The sequence below is a fragment of the Gossypium raimondii genome, chromosome 10 (genome assembly GCF_025698545.1).
Source record: "Gossypium raimondii isolate GPD5lz chromosome 10, ASM2569854v1, whole genome shotgun sequence".
NCBI classification, from domain to species: domain Eukaryota; kingdom Viridiplantae; phylum Streptophyta; class Magnoliopsida; order Malvales; family Malvaceae; genus Gossypium; species Gossypium raimondii.
In genome coordinates, this window is record NC_068574.1 from 3630628 (window position 1) to 3643957 (window position 13330).

Genomic DNA, 13330 nt, shown 5'->3' on the forward strand with positions numbered 1-13330 from the left:
AGTAAAAAAAAACATATTCAAAGAATAAAAAAATAAGAATCATAAAAGAATCTCCTTTCAATTATTCAATCTCTGTTTTTTTTTTGTATTCAATTTTCGTATGTAAACAAAGATACATTATGCTGGCTTTTATAGCCGAATGATACATGCTATATTTACTATTTTTTTACTGTTTGCTTTTGTTTCTGCTACTGTTTCTCTTGTTGTTTCTGTGTTCCTTTTTTTGGTCATCTCTTGCAGGTTCGGCACTCGGTCAACGGAGGAGAGAAGCAGATCTTTTGCTACTTTGGTGAAACGGTGGCAGAAAGGGTGTCAGGCCTCGGGATGAGGAGCGCTGACGTGGCACGAGCGAAAGGAAGGGTGCAGAGCACATGAGAACCTTAGGGTTTCAAGGTTTTTGAGTTAACTTAGGTTGTGGGCTTGTAATTTTTGGGCTAGGATTTTTGTATTTTGGGCCTCTTTTGTAAATGGATTGTTGTATTTGGTTTTTTATTTATTTTGTTTGGTTTGGCAGGCTGGGCAAAATTGGCCTGCTACAACCATCATCAAGGAATGCGTGAGGTGGATGTCTTGGATAGGACGAGGATGCTTGTGATGGGACAGATTCTGCCATTTATCCTGACTTGATGGTATAGAGTAGAGGTGTCCATGGGCCGGGCCGGGCCCAGAAAAAAATTTCGTCCTGCCTCCTAAGCTCGGTCCCAGTCCGGCCCAAAATATGGGCCTAAAATTTTGTCCAAGCCCGGCCCGAGAAAAATCCTAAGCCCGAGCCCGGCTTGGCCTGGCCTGGCCCATTTTTTTAATAAACACCAAAAAAATATTTTAAAAATAAAAAAAATAAAAATAAAAGTATTTTAAAAATATTTTAAAATTAAAAAATAAAAATAAAAAATATATATTAATTATATTCGGGCTGGGCCCGGGCCAAAAAAGTGGTGCCCGAGGCCCGGCTTCTAAACGGGCCTTGTTTTTTGCCCAAACTCATATTTTAGGCCTATATTTTTATCCGAACCCTCCCATATTTCAAGTGTTGTCAGTCAGGCGGGCAGTGTTGTCGGGCGGGCAGGCAGCCCGACTATGGACACCTCTAGTATAAAGTAGTTGAATCTACATGATATTTGGTGACCAACAATTTTATGTTCTCAATGAAGTTTAGGGACCCAGATGGCAGATGATATATGCTTGTTCAAAGGTCGTCTTTAAAAGGGGCTTATGGATGACCTTTAGGCTTATTGACAATTGTCTTATTGTTTGAGGTGTCCTTTTCACTTGCCACTGTCTCGACGTGAATGGGGTCATCTTAATCAAAGTTTGTTCTATAAAGAATTGATGCATAAGTTATTTCTAGAATTTGATACTCTTGTTATGCTATGCTCAATGCTCAATGGACTATTTTTGTTAGTGCAAATACAAACAATCATTGGGCTAAATTTTTGTTAATCAACACTATGTGTTACTAAATAACTAAACATTTGTTTTCTATCTCTTAATTTGCACAGGACAATCAAGTGTTTTTTAGTTCTATCTAACTCGTTGTGGAGTCAAGGATTTAACTTTAAGAAAGGTGCTACTACAAGGTTTTGAGCATAATGGACTGTACCAGTTAGGTCCAGGTGCTATTATTAATGCTTTTCCAAGTACAAAGACAGAGAATTTTTGTTGCCTATTTATTGCTACTACTAGCTCAACTGATATTATATGTCATAATGTCTCTTCCAATGTACCAACTGAAATTTGGCATAAGAGAGTTTGTCACCCCGTGTATAATGTCTTGTATAAGGCTTTTACGGGATGTAATATTCTTTATCTTTATAATATAATGTGAGTTGCAATTTAATAAACATTTAGCAGGTCATTATAACTTATTTTATTTAATTGGTATATTTTAATCAAAATCATTTAAGATTTTAATTATCTATCTTTAAATATTTTTAACGGCACATTATTAAAGAATTTTCGATAAGAATCAAGCCAAGTAGGAATTATATCAAAACTTTCAATTTGATGTGAGAGCACTTAACTTGTCCATTTGAAGACTTATTTTAAATGCATATTTTGCAAGTGGGTCGTTCTTGTTTATCAGTTTACAACTAATTAAGAGTGATATTGATTGAAGTGTAGAAGCAAAATTATAATTTTGTGAGTGAATTGAACTTAAATTACTTCTTTTACTTGTTGATTTATAATGTATTACTCTTTGAATGTTAATCTCTATTTTATAACTAATAGTAAATTCATTTAGTTGCAACTTAAGTAGAGCACAAGTTCAGCAAATTTATATATGATAATGACAAAGAAGTTGATAATCTGATTTATCAGTTAAATGCAACATTTTCACCGAGGGATCTAGGAAAGTTTGAGTATTTTTGCTTGGTGCTCAGCTGCAATACCTAGAGTATGGTATTGTATTTTATCGACACAAATACGTTCAAGATACTTGCCAATGATGAGGTTTCCAGAACTATCTCGGCTTAGTAATTTATTCATATAAAAAAAATTGAAACTTTATTGAGTTTCAAACCAAGTGTACAAATAAAACATAATATTGGTGAAAAACAAAAACAATTTCTCTACCTATACAAAAACACAGAGACAGACAAAGAAAGCAAAACAGGAAGAAGAACAAACACCCTCTTCTTCAACACCTCTACGTTGCCACATTCCTCTTCGGCTATAGGCTCCAATCTTGGACAACTCGAAGATTTGTGGTGATATATCACAAGGGAAGGCGCCACTTCTCCCAATTCTTGCATGTATCTGATATCCTTGGCCATCTCTCCTTTTTTTTTTTGCAGCAAAAGAAATTACTTGGAAACTTGTATTGAGCTATGGAAATGTTTATTGAATCAATTGTGGAAAGCTTGGGGTTCCTTTATACGTATGTATTTTCATGGAAGATAGAAGAAAATAGAAGGTGGTTGATCTATAATGAGTGCAAAGGACAGATAAGTTTATGTCTTGAAACAAACATGACAGTTAAATTTATGACAAAAGTGAATTATATAGGTTGTTGCTAAAATTAGGACATTGATGAGTTTGAATGGTAAATAATCTGGCAAAAGCCAGAATATTGGATACCGAATTAGATCATGGAGTTTGACCAAACGTTTTCCTTTCCAAAAAAATGTTCATAATAATTGCAAGTAATACTGTTTTTTCTTTTTTCCTTTTTTGCTAAACAATTAACCAAATAACAGCTGATTTGAACTTGGATTGAGAATTTTTATTGCTTTTTTCTTATTTTGGCAAGGTTTAGGGTGGGTTTGAATGGACAGTGCAATGTGTTTAGCTTATTTTTTGTTTCAGGCTGTAATATCGTTATAGTATTTAATTTCACTGCCATCGATATTTTGAAACTAACCACGAGCAAACACACCGCTGATCCAAATCTAACCTTAAACTATGGTATGCAGAAAATGAAATATTAAATTCCACTACAAAATTTTCATAAATAATATAGAAAAGTTATTCTTTCTAAATAAACAAATAAGTTAAGTACTAAGCTCACTAGATTAAACTTATTTAGTGGGGTTTTTTATATATGTTATATGTCAAAAATGGGAATTGAATTTGATATTTCTAGTTTAACTATTTTATTTTGAATAATATTTTATTTATATTTTTTAGAATATATTTACATTACAATAATTGTGTTGGAATGACACAACACTTTAAATAATTGTGTCATTTAAGTGTTATGAGGCTAGATCTTTCGTCTCACGATCTGTGTGACCTTTTGCGATCCATTCGTCCAAACTCGCCTAAGTAAACCTTTACTCAAGTGAAGATTCCTTTAGAATTCCTCCAAGGCACCAATTTGTATAGCGGAAACGATTTATGCCAAAAGAAGCAACAAAAGAACAATCGAAAGAATGCACACAAGGTATTTGAGTAAATACTCTCTATATTCTCTTATTAACAAAGAATAATGAAACAATAAATGGAGTGAGTACAAATGAGAGAGAGGCTCTCTATTTATAGTTGAGCTCCCCCAAAACCGACAGTCAAGATACATTTACATCGACGGACGAGATTAACTATATCCCTTAAATCATGAGATTTACAATATATGTCATATCAAATCTAATCTAATCTTTACAATATATAATTCTATCAACCTTTTAAGATTAGACACCAAAATAGCCTAAGTTGTCATATCTTCATTATCGGGCCAACCAGGCTTCAATCTGACAGGCTTCTCCAACAAGTTACCGAGTCAGGCCAATTCTTGCGGGCCAAATGATCCCCATCTACACGATAGACCTCCATCGGATACAGTTGGTGCGACGGTCACGGGCTTTGAACTGTAGCCCGTGACATAAGTATATGGTCTGTCTAGACAGCATAGAGTAATTCTAGTAATTACGTTCTCTTGTAATTACAAAGAATTGTAATTTTTTAGATGTGTTTGACTAACAGAGTGTAATTATATCGTAATTTCCTATATCATATTTGGTAGTATAAATTGTAATTACACAATTACATAATTTATAATTTTAAAAATATTAATTACTATAAAAAAGTTATTAGTATGATAAACATAATTTTTAAGCAAGTAATAAAAGTTAAAATCAAATCATCATATGTATTATATTAGTCTAGAAAAGTAGTTATAATACAACTACTAATAAAAATAGCAAAAAAAAACATATTCAATTTATCTATTTTTTCTAGTGCATATTTGTAGGATTATTCCTCTTTAATATTTAACATACTCCTTATTATCATCTTTGGTCCTTGATCGAGTTTATCATCCTCGAATTTGAATATGTATTATTAAAATTATCAAGATCTCCTTCTTCCATATACTCTTTGAAACTCCACCTATGATTGAAGTTATGAAATATGCAACATACTAGTACAATCTAATCTCTTTTTTTATGTTATATTAAGGTGATGTTGTTAATACGAGAAATACTTTTTGGAACAAAATTGTTTTCTCTACCGCATTTCGAAACCTTAAATGTCTTAAATTAAAAAGTTCACGAGCTATCTTTGGTACTTGTGTCTAACATCATTCTCTTAAATACTATTATTCCCTACGATAAGGTGCAAGAATTTTTTTCTATTTACATAATTAGCATCGACCTTATAATATTTGAGTTCATAGTCTAAATAGTTTGTAGCTTTAATTATAAAAACTTATATAAACTTAATTTGGAAAAAGATTTATGGTAGGTTGTGTCCATTTTCATAATACATAAATAAATTAAGTAAAAATAATATAACATTTACAAAAAAATTTTAAAATTGTCCAAGACTTTCATAGCACTTCTTATATTTGTCATTACTTTAGGAATTTTTTTATAAATAAGTGTATTATTTTATAATATATAATCTGGTTTAAATAAGTTATGTTCGTACTTCTTAACCATAATATTTTTTAAATAAATATATCACTTTTACAACATGTAAATTCTTTTTAAAATAATAATTTTTTACCATAACTTTAGAATTTTTAGGATTTAAATAATATTTTTTGTTATAACTTTATAAAATATAAAAATTATTTTTATAATATAATTATTTTTAGAATTTATAATAAAAGAATTTTTTGTCATAATTATCCTAAACATTTATACGTGTTCATGCTTATAATATAATTTGTATGATTTAAAAAAACTGAATCTAGGTGTAATTACTTATGTAATTACTTCAATTCTCACATTTCTCCTAAGAAATGAAAAGTGTAATTTGGGTGCTCTAATTATATCCAATTCGATGAGACCCGCCAATTACACTAGTTATATAAACATACCACCCTTGTATAATTACAAATAATTACACTTAAATTCAATTATTAGATAACTTTCTAAATAGCACCTTAACGAAAGTTGACACAATTTTGTTCCAAAAAGGCATGACGTTTAGAAGTAGTTGTACATTGTCTGTTAAAAGTAGCTCTTAATTGACTATTTTATTAATCTATTTAAACATATTAAGATTATTTTGTTGTATCCTAAACTTATAAAAAACCTTAAAAAGAGAATGTGTTATGTCTTAAAATTTATTTTGATTTTTTCCATAATTTTATAGTTTTTTTATAACACTCGGTGTGATTACAAGTATTTCAAGTGATGTTGAAATGTCTAATTCGATTAAAATCAAATTAAATTTTTTTAATAATTAATCAAATCAAAATTTTCAATTAATTTAATTATCAAACCGAATTAACTTCCATTAGTTTTTCTTAAGATAATGAGGACGTTGAGCATTTGGGGATTAGTTTCATGCATCATTGATGCAAAGTGGTCTGCCGGCATTATCATATGGTCTTATGGTGGTGGGATTGAGATGATACATTTCTAGTAATTTCTGACAATGGCAATATAATGATAATTTGTCTAGACTATTGATGAAGAACGTAGCATTGATGTAAGGGTTGATTAAAGTCTTTTATGTTTTGTTTTTTGATATTTTACTCCTAATTTTGTAATTTCTATCATGTCTAAAAGATGTTTTAACCTCTCTTTTTCTCCCATTTAATCATAATTGTTAAAATCACTATTAAATCAGTTGACTGAATTCAAATTCATCAATATATCAACTTAAATAAAGGAATTGAACCAACTGAATAATAAACTAATCTATTCGAAATAAAAAATTCATCTCACGAGATAATAAAAAAGTTTCATGTGAATGAACAGAATCAAAACCTTTTATTTTATTTTTCTCACCAACCAATGTATTTAAATCCAATAAGAAATAAAAGGGTTTTCACCGATTTCAATTACCTTTTTCTAAGAACGAAACCAAAATTAAAAACATGATACGAAAAGAAAAAAGAAATTGTCGAGAACGAAATTAAATTCCATTCAAAATCTTTTTTTTATTTAAAAAAATTCATCTACATAACACAACATAAGACAAAACAGAAAGAGACAAAGGAATCAGAACAAAAAATAGAATCTTCTCTACAACCACAGGGTTCAATTCAGGACCTTCTTCGAAAATGGTCTCTAATCTAGGACAACTTGATGGTTTCTTCCGAGAAATAACAAGTGCTGGTGCCTTTTCATAAGCTGTTTCCCAGTATTTCATACCCTTCATCAACATTGTCTCTTTGGGATCTTTTCTTCTGCTGAAAAATCTAAAAGGGAGTGGAATTTTTTGTTTGCTTATGGTGAATTGGTGTGTTGCAGTGTTGGGTATATATAGCGAAAGCTTCTGGAAGGGTTTTTGCATAATAATGGAAGACCGACAGAAAGTTGCATGTGGCAAACGTTTTGAATATGTCCAAAGGACCAAAGACAAAAGATTCACTTAATTTAGACAGTGTTTGATCTAAATTTAACATGTTTCTTTTTTAAGTTTGATAAAGATTTATATATGTGACAGAAGTTATAATACATTAATCCCCCTCGTTTTCCTTCTGGTTCATCATCAATGGAAGGCAAAAAAGGCACTTTACAGTTCAAAGTTTCTTTATATATTGAAGAACTTGGGTACCTTTTTTCTAATGAATTAAATTTTGGATTTTTCTTTCACACTTTTTTCATCAATTTTTTCAATTACTTGTAACATAGTATTGTTGGCAAAAAAACTCCTAATCTTTAAAAATTTACGTGATTGTCATGCATGAGTTTTATCCTATTATATGCTTTTACTCTTTGTTATTTGTGGTTTATAGGTGACCAAAAGTTAAATTTTAAAATTATATAAATTTATGAAATTTTAATTAATAAAACTAAAATTATAGTTTAACTTCAAATAATGATAAAATTTTATTTAATTATTCTAAAATATATGTCAATAAATAATAAAATTATATTTCATTTTTATTAAAATATATAATTTAATGTCAGTGATCCACTTTTAAAATAATTATTAAATCGAGACAATTCGTCTCGATTTATAATTGCATTGATTAGTAATAACCTCTTTAGAAAAGCTTGAAGCCCCTACATTCATAATTGTCTTAAAATCAGTTCAAAGTTACAAAGTAAATAACTTGAAGTGTACTCTTTATTACCACTAAAATAATAGCAAAATTGATGTTAGCACTTAAATATTGATGTTGTGTAGGAGACAAGGCAATTTATGATCCCTAATGGAGAGGGTAGCAAAGCCTTAAAACCCATGGCTAGCTAGGCATACATAATTAGAATTGAGACAGTGAATTTGCAAGGCCATGCTTTGTCTTTACAATAACAGTGTAGCTAGTTTGAGACATATTCCTCATGATGTGTTTCCAATGGAAGAGACATCACATGTCAGATCATGGCATCTGTAGAGTCGGAAGTTGTAATAACATTTTATGCCGCATTGAAATTTGGCAGCTACAAGAGTTATTAGAGTAAAAATATGATGAAGATCGTTATATTAAAAATTAAATTATATTTATGTTTTCTATTTAAAAATGAATAAATTAAATTCTGTATATTAAATTAAAAAAAATAAACATGTCTTTCTGTTAAAGATTTTATTTATTTATGCTGTTATTTTTTTCTTATATGTCAGTATAAGGTACACATGATACAAATAGACTAAATATTCAACTTTAATATTTTTATGAGTATGAGAATTATATAAAAAATTTCATAATATTCATTCATTTTATACTTAATCAAATTCATATCATATAAACTCTATAGATTGCATTTATGTTATTTAATTAAGGCTGCAAATGAATCCAAACTTGAATGAACAGATCTAAACTCATTTTCATTCACGTGATCTCTAAGTTTAATGACAGACGAAAAGGGGAAATGCATGATGATTGAAGTTGAAGATATTTGTGAATATTTAAAAGGAGACACACTTCTCTATCACTCTTCATTCCTTCAATTGCTTGGGAACATTTTGGAGGGTCAAAGTCAAGGGAAGTGAAAAGCTTTAGGCCATAATACAGGGAAACCAAGATTGACCGGCCTTTTTTATTTTGTTTTGTTGAAAATGGGACCAGGGAAGAGTGCATGGATATTATGGAGTTTGAACTATATCAACAGAACATGAACAGGAGCCGTTGTTTTTCGATTGCATGTGTTGATGGTGTTCCTAGTCGGGTCGGGTTTTCAATTCTGAGGGGGCGACAGGATTGTAAAGTGGTACCACCTGCAGAGAAAACAAAGGCAGGGGCCAGGGGCAAAGTCAAAAAGAAATTTAGGGTCAAAATTAAATTGTAATTTTTACGATAACTATCAGTGTAACCCCGTGCTATGCACATGCTGCTGTTGACTGATTCTTCTGTTAATATAGATAAACTCCACTTGTATTATTAAGCATGTAAATAGGTAGATTTAAATTATTGTTTTTATCTCCTAGAGTTTAGGAATTAGTTGTGTACAGTATGTATTTAGCTCACTGTAATCTCAATCAATTAATATATATAATTCCACAAATTCTCTGCTTCTATAATAACAAAAATATGATTTCACCATTTTAATAGCATTTTAATCGTTTTTAAAATCAAAATTTTAAAATTTTAATTATTTTTAGGAGAGTCAAAATGTAATTTTATCTTTACTAATTTAAAATTTTAAAAGACCTAAATAAAAAAATTTTCCATTTTAGGGAGTCGAGCTCCTGCCAGCTCCCTTAACTATGCCCCTGGGTAATAAAAGATCATATCCTCTTAAATTAATGTTTGTAGGCTTACCTCAACTTTAACCTTTTATGTGATATGTACTATGAGTTGAAATTGAATTATATTTTTTTTTATAAAATTCAAAGGGCAATTTATCTACATTGAGTTTTTTTTATTTTTGCCAGAAAAATATATTCATAAAATGATTGGAAAAACACAAAATACCACCGTATCAGCAGAGTAGAACACCACAGAAACAACAGAGAAGGAAAAGCTTAACATAGATAAATGAGCAAACATAAAATCAACTCTACCAAAGTGAGGCCGAACCCAAAACTATGCAACAAATGGAGTTGGCAAGCCGTCCTTGTTCAAGATAAACACCAATGAAGATGGTGGATGATTGATCCAACCCTCCAAGCACATCTCCACATTAGCATGCTTAGCCACCCAATCCGTAGCTTTGTTAGCATCCCTTCTGATCCTTTGGATTAAAAAATTATTCACCTGATCTTTCAAAATATCAAATCTCTTCTAAATCGGTTTTAGCTTCCATTGCCTCTCAAAATCTTTTTTCTTCTTTTCCGAGAAGACAAACAGAGAATCAGTTTCTAGAATTACTTTCTCTCTTTTAAAAGTTAAATTACAATATTATCATTTTAAGAAGATTAAAATATAATTTTATTATGTACTAATTTTTAATTTTAAAATTTTAGATAAAGTAATTTTTTTTCATTTTAAAAGAGTCAATATCCTCACCTTAAAAAAAAACAAAATTCCTATGATATGAGCATAAAAATTAACAAAATTGAGTACTCAAATTTACTAATAATATATAAAATTATACAAATTGAGCTATAAGCTTTGTTGAAACATCAATACATAAACAATAACAAAATCCCAAATTAAACATTCCTACATTGTCTTAAGATATCAACATTCATGCTTAGGTATGTCCAAATTGATGCTCTTACAGTCATACATCTCTGAACTCTCACTTTGGGACTCCAAACACTTCAATCAATCATGGTTTCTTGTTTTTTTGTTTGTTTGTTTGTTTTTTTATAAAGCATGCGCGATTCGCCTGTCATAATTGATAAGCTGAAGCCACTTCATTCGGTCCCCACTTGTGTTCTTTTGACTGGTTTATCTGTAAAAAAAGTCGAGCTTTATCTTGACTCCATCTAACTACATCTGTGACCTCCAATGGCGATTATAAATATAGGTGCTTTGTCGAAGAAGATTGGTGATAGGGAACAAAAAGTTTTAAAGAACAAGAAGAGACATCAATTACAGTACATTATTTACTTGATAAACCCCACAAGCATATATATAGAAACAGCTATAGCCTATAGCTGCTATCAAATGGGATTTTTACTGCAAAAAATTCTACCCCAACATAAGCCAAAGAAAGGAAAAAAAAAAACCGAAAGCATCCATGGATTACATCAGATGTATGTTCATGATAATTACATGACGGCGAGGGGTTCTTCACTTCTAAGAAACAAGTGAAGAGAAAAGATGTCGGTTGATGATGAATTTTGGGGCAATTCCATGTTAATTTCCTCTTCATTTTCTTCTTCGTGAATGGTTTCGAGTGTTAAGTCGATGTGGAGCCTATGCACGGCGATGAAAGGGGCGGGCACCACGGCGGAGAAGGGAGTGAGAGGCTGTGGAGTGGCCTTTGGGGTCTCACCAGCCATGGGAGTGCAGAGTGTTTGTTGGAGAGTGGCAACTGAGAAAATATTGTCGGCCATGGGAAAATTAAAATTAACCTTTTGTAATAGAGCGTTTTTGGAATAATGGAACTTTAACGAACGTCGGATTGTATGCTTGATTTATATAGAAGTTTTTAATGGTTATATGCCCCTTGATTTTCAGATAATTACATTAAATGCCATTTCGGAATTTCCTTTTTCATGAATTTCCTTTTTCAGATAGTTTTCAACATTTCTTTCCTTTGTTAAAAAAAAGAGATAAATCACATTTTTCAATAAAAATATTGATTAAAACTTTAAGTTTTCAACGATATTAACGTAATAATCTATGAGTACTTAATATTAATGTGATATTATTTGTCTTATATGATATATCAAAAAATTAGTATGAAGTACACATTAATTGACATACCAATTATCATATTTAAAATTTTAATGTTTTAATCAACACTTTCGTTAAAAACAACAATTGATTATTTTTAAAAGGTTGAAAGTTAAATTTATCTAAAAAAAAGTCAAACTATCAAAAAATGTAAATTTTAATAACTAAATTTATTATTATGTAAAAATTAATTAATTAATTGATTAATTTTTCGTTTCAATTTATAATTTTTTACTGGTTGACAATAAATTATTCTATTTTCAATCTTATATTATCAGTTAACCTATCCATTTTCAATTTAACTAATTTAAAATTAAGGTGAATTAATTAAGGGTGGTATTTGGAAAAACGTGGTCGGCAGTCAAAAAGAATAGCTTTGGAATTTCTTGCTTTTTGAATTAAATGCTGATTTATTATGGAGGCATCAGGCATGCACTTTATTATTATTTTTATTTCTAATTTATGTCTTTATCGAATTCTCGAGGGCGGCATTCTGTATCTCTATTATGATTTTTCTGGGTTAATTATAGAGATGAACAGATCATTTATTTTCTCTTTTTTTTTCTCTGAGATTGTCCCATTTAGGGTAAAGGATCAACACTGAAACTCAATCTACAATCAATCTTCAGGATGTTTCCTGTGACATATTTGACATTTTGTTTTCATTGTTTACCTTGGAAGACACGGTACAAGTTATCCATGCTTGTTCCTATAATGTCCTCAATACTTTAAAAAAATTCTATTTAATATATTATTTGGAGAACTTTTTTTTATATATTTTGTATAAATTTTATGAGAAAATTTTAAAAAGATTTATAAATGATTGGAACTTGAACTTAAGATATATCATTTTTGTTTTAATATTGGTATGTACCGCTATTATATATACATATAAATATATCTTAATTATATACGTGCAAATATATTTTTATGTAAAATATAAGTTTAATAACTTAATTAAATGATTATTTTATTTTAAATGTGATTATAAAAAATAATTAAAATAAAGATTATTAAAAATTAATTTAAAATATGACAACATACCCTTTTCTTATTCTCATAATTTGGGCACTTAAAAAACCTCCTGGGCATTCATTAGACCTTGATGTTCTTAACATTGCTGGGGACCCACAATAGCAAACATGAATGGTATTTGGTACCTTCTTTTCTCCTCCTCCTCTGCTGTCTAGTTCAAAACATAAGAGTTCATTTCTGAGGTAGCTGTAATACCCAATTGTTGCCCGAGGACCAAAACTGTTTACATAGCCCGAATACATTGGCCCAATAAGCCTAAGTTATTAACCCAAACCCAAATCTAACCCTAGCCTAACCCTAAGCAGCAGACCGGCGCCACCATCGTCCCTACGTTGCAGCAACCATCTCCACGCACGAACGCACAGCAACTACCCACGTCGTTGCTCACACGTCCAGTAGCCCCGCACAACGCATGTTCTCCACACACCTGCAACGAACCATGAATGGTAGCAGAATATAAGGCAAAAATGTAAATGGGGAGTTTTTGAGAGTTTTTTTATTCGACTATAAAAGTTGATTAAGGGATCTGTAAAAGGGGAGACAAATGTTGTATTGAAAAAATATTGAAGAATACAAAAACAAAGAATCAAAAATAATTTTGAAGTTGATCAGTTTATTCCATTTTTCTTTTATTTTTACTATTTTTTTCTTTTTTATTTTTCTTCCTTG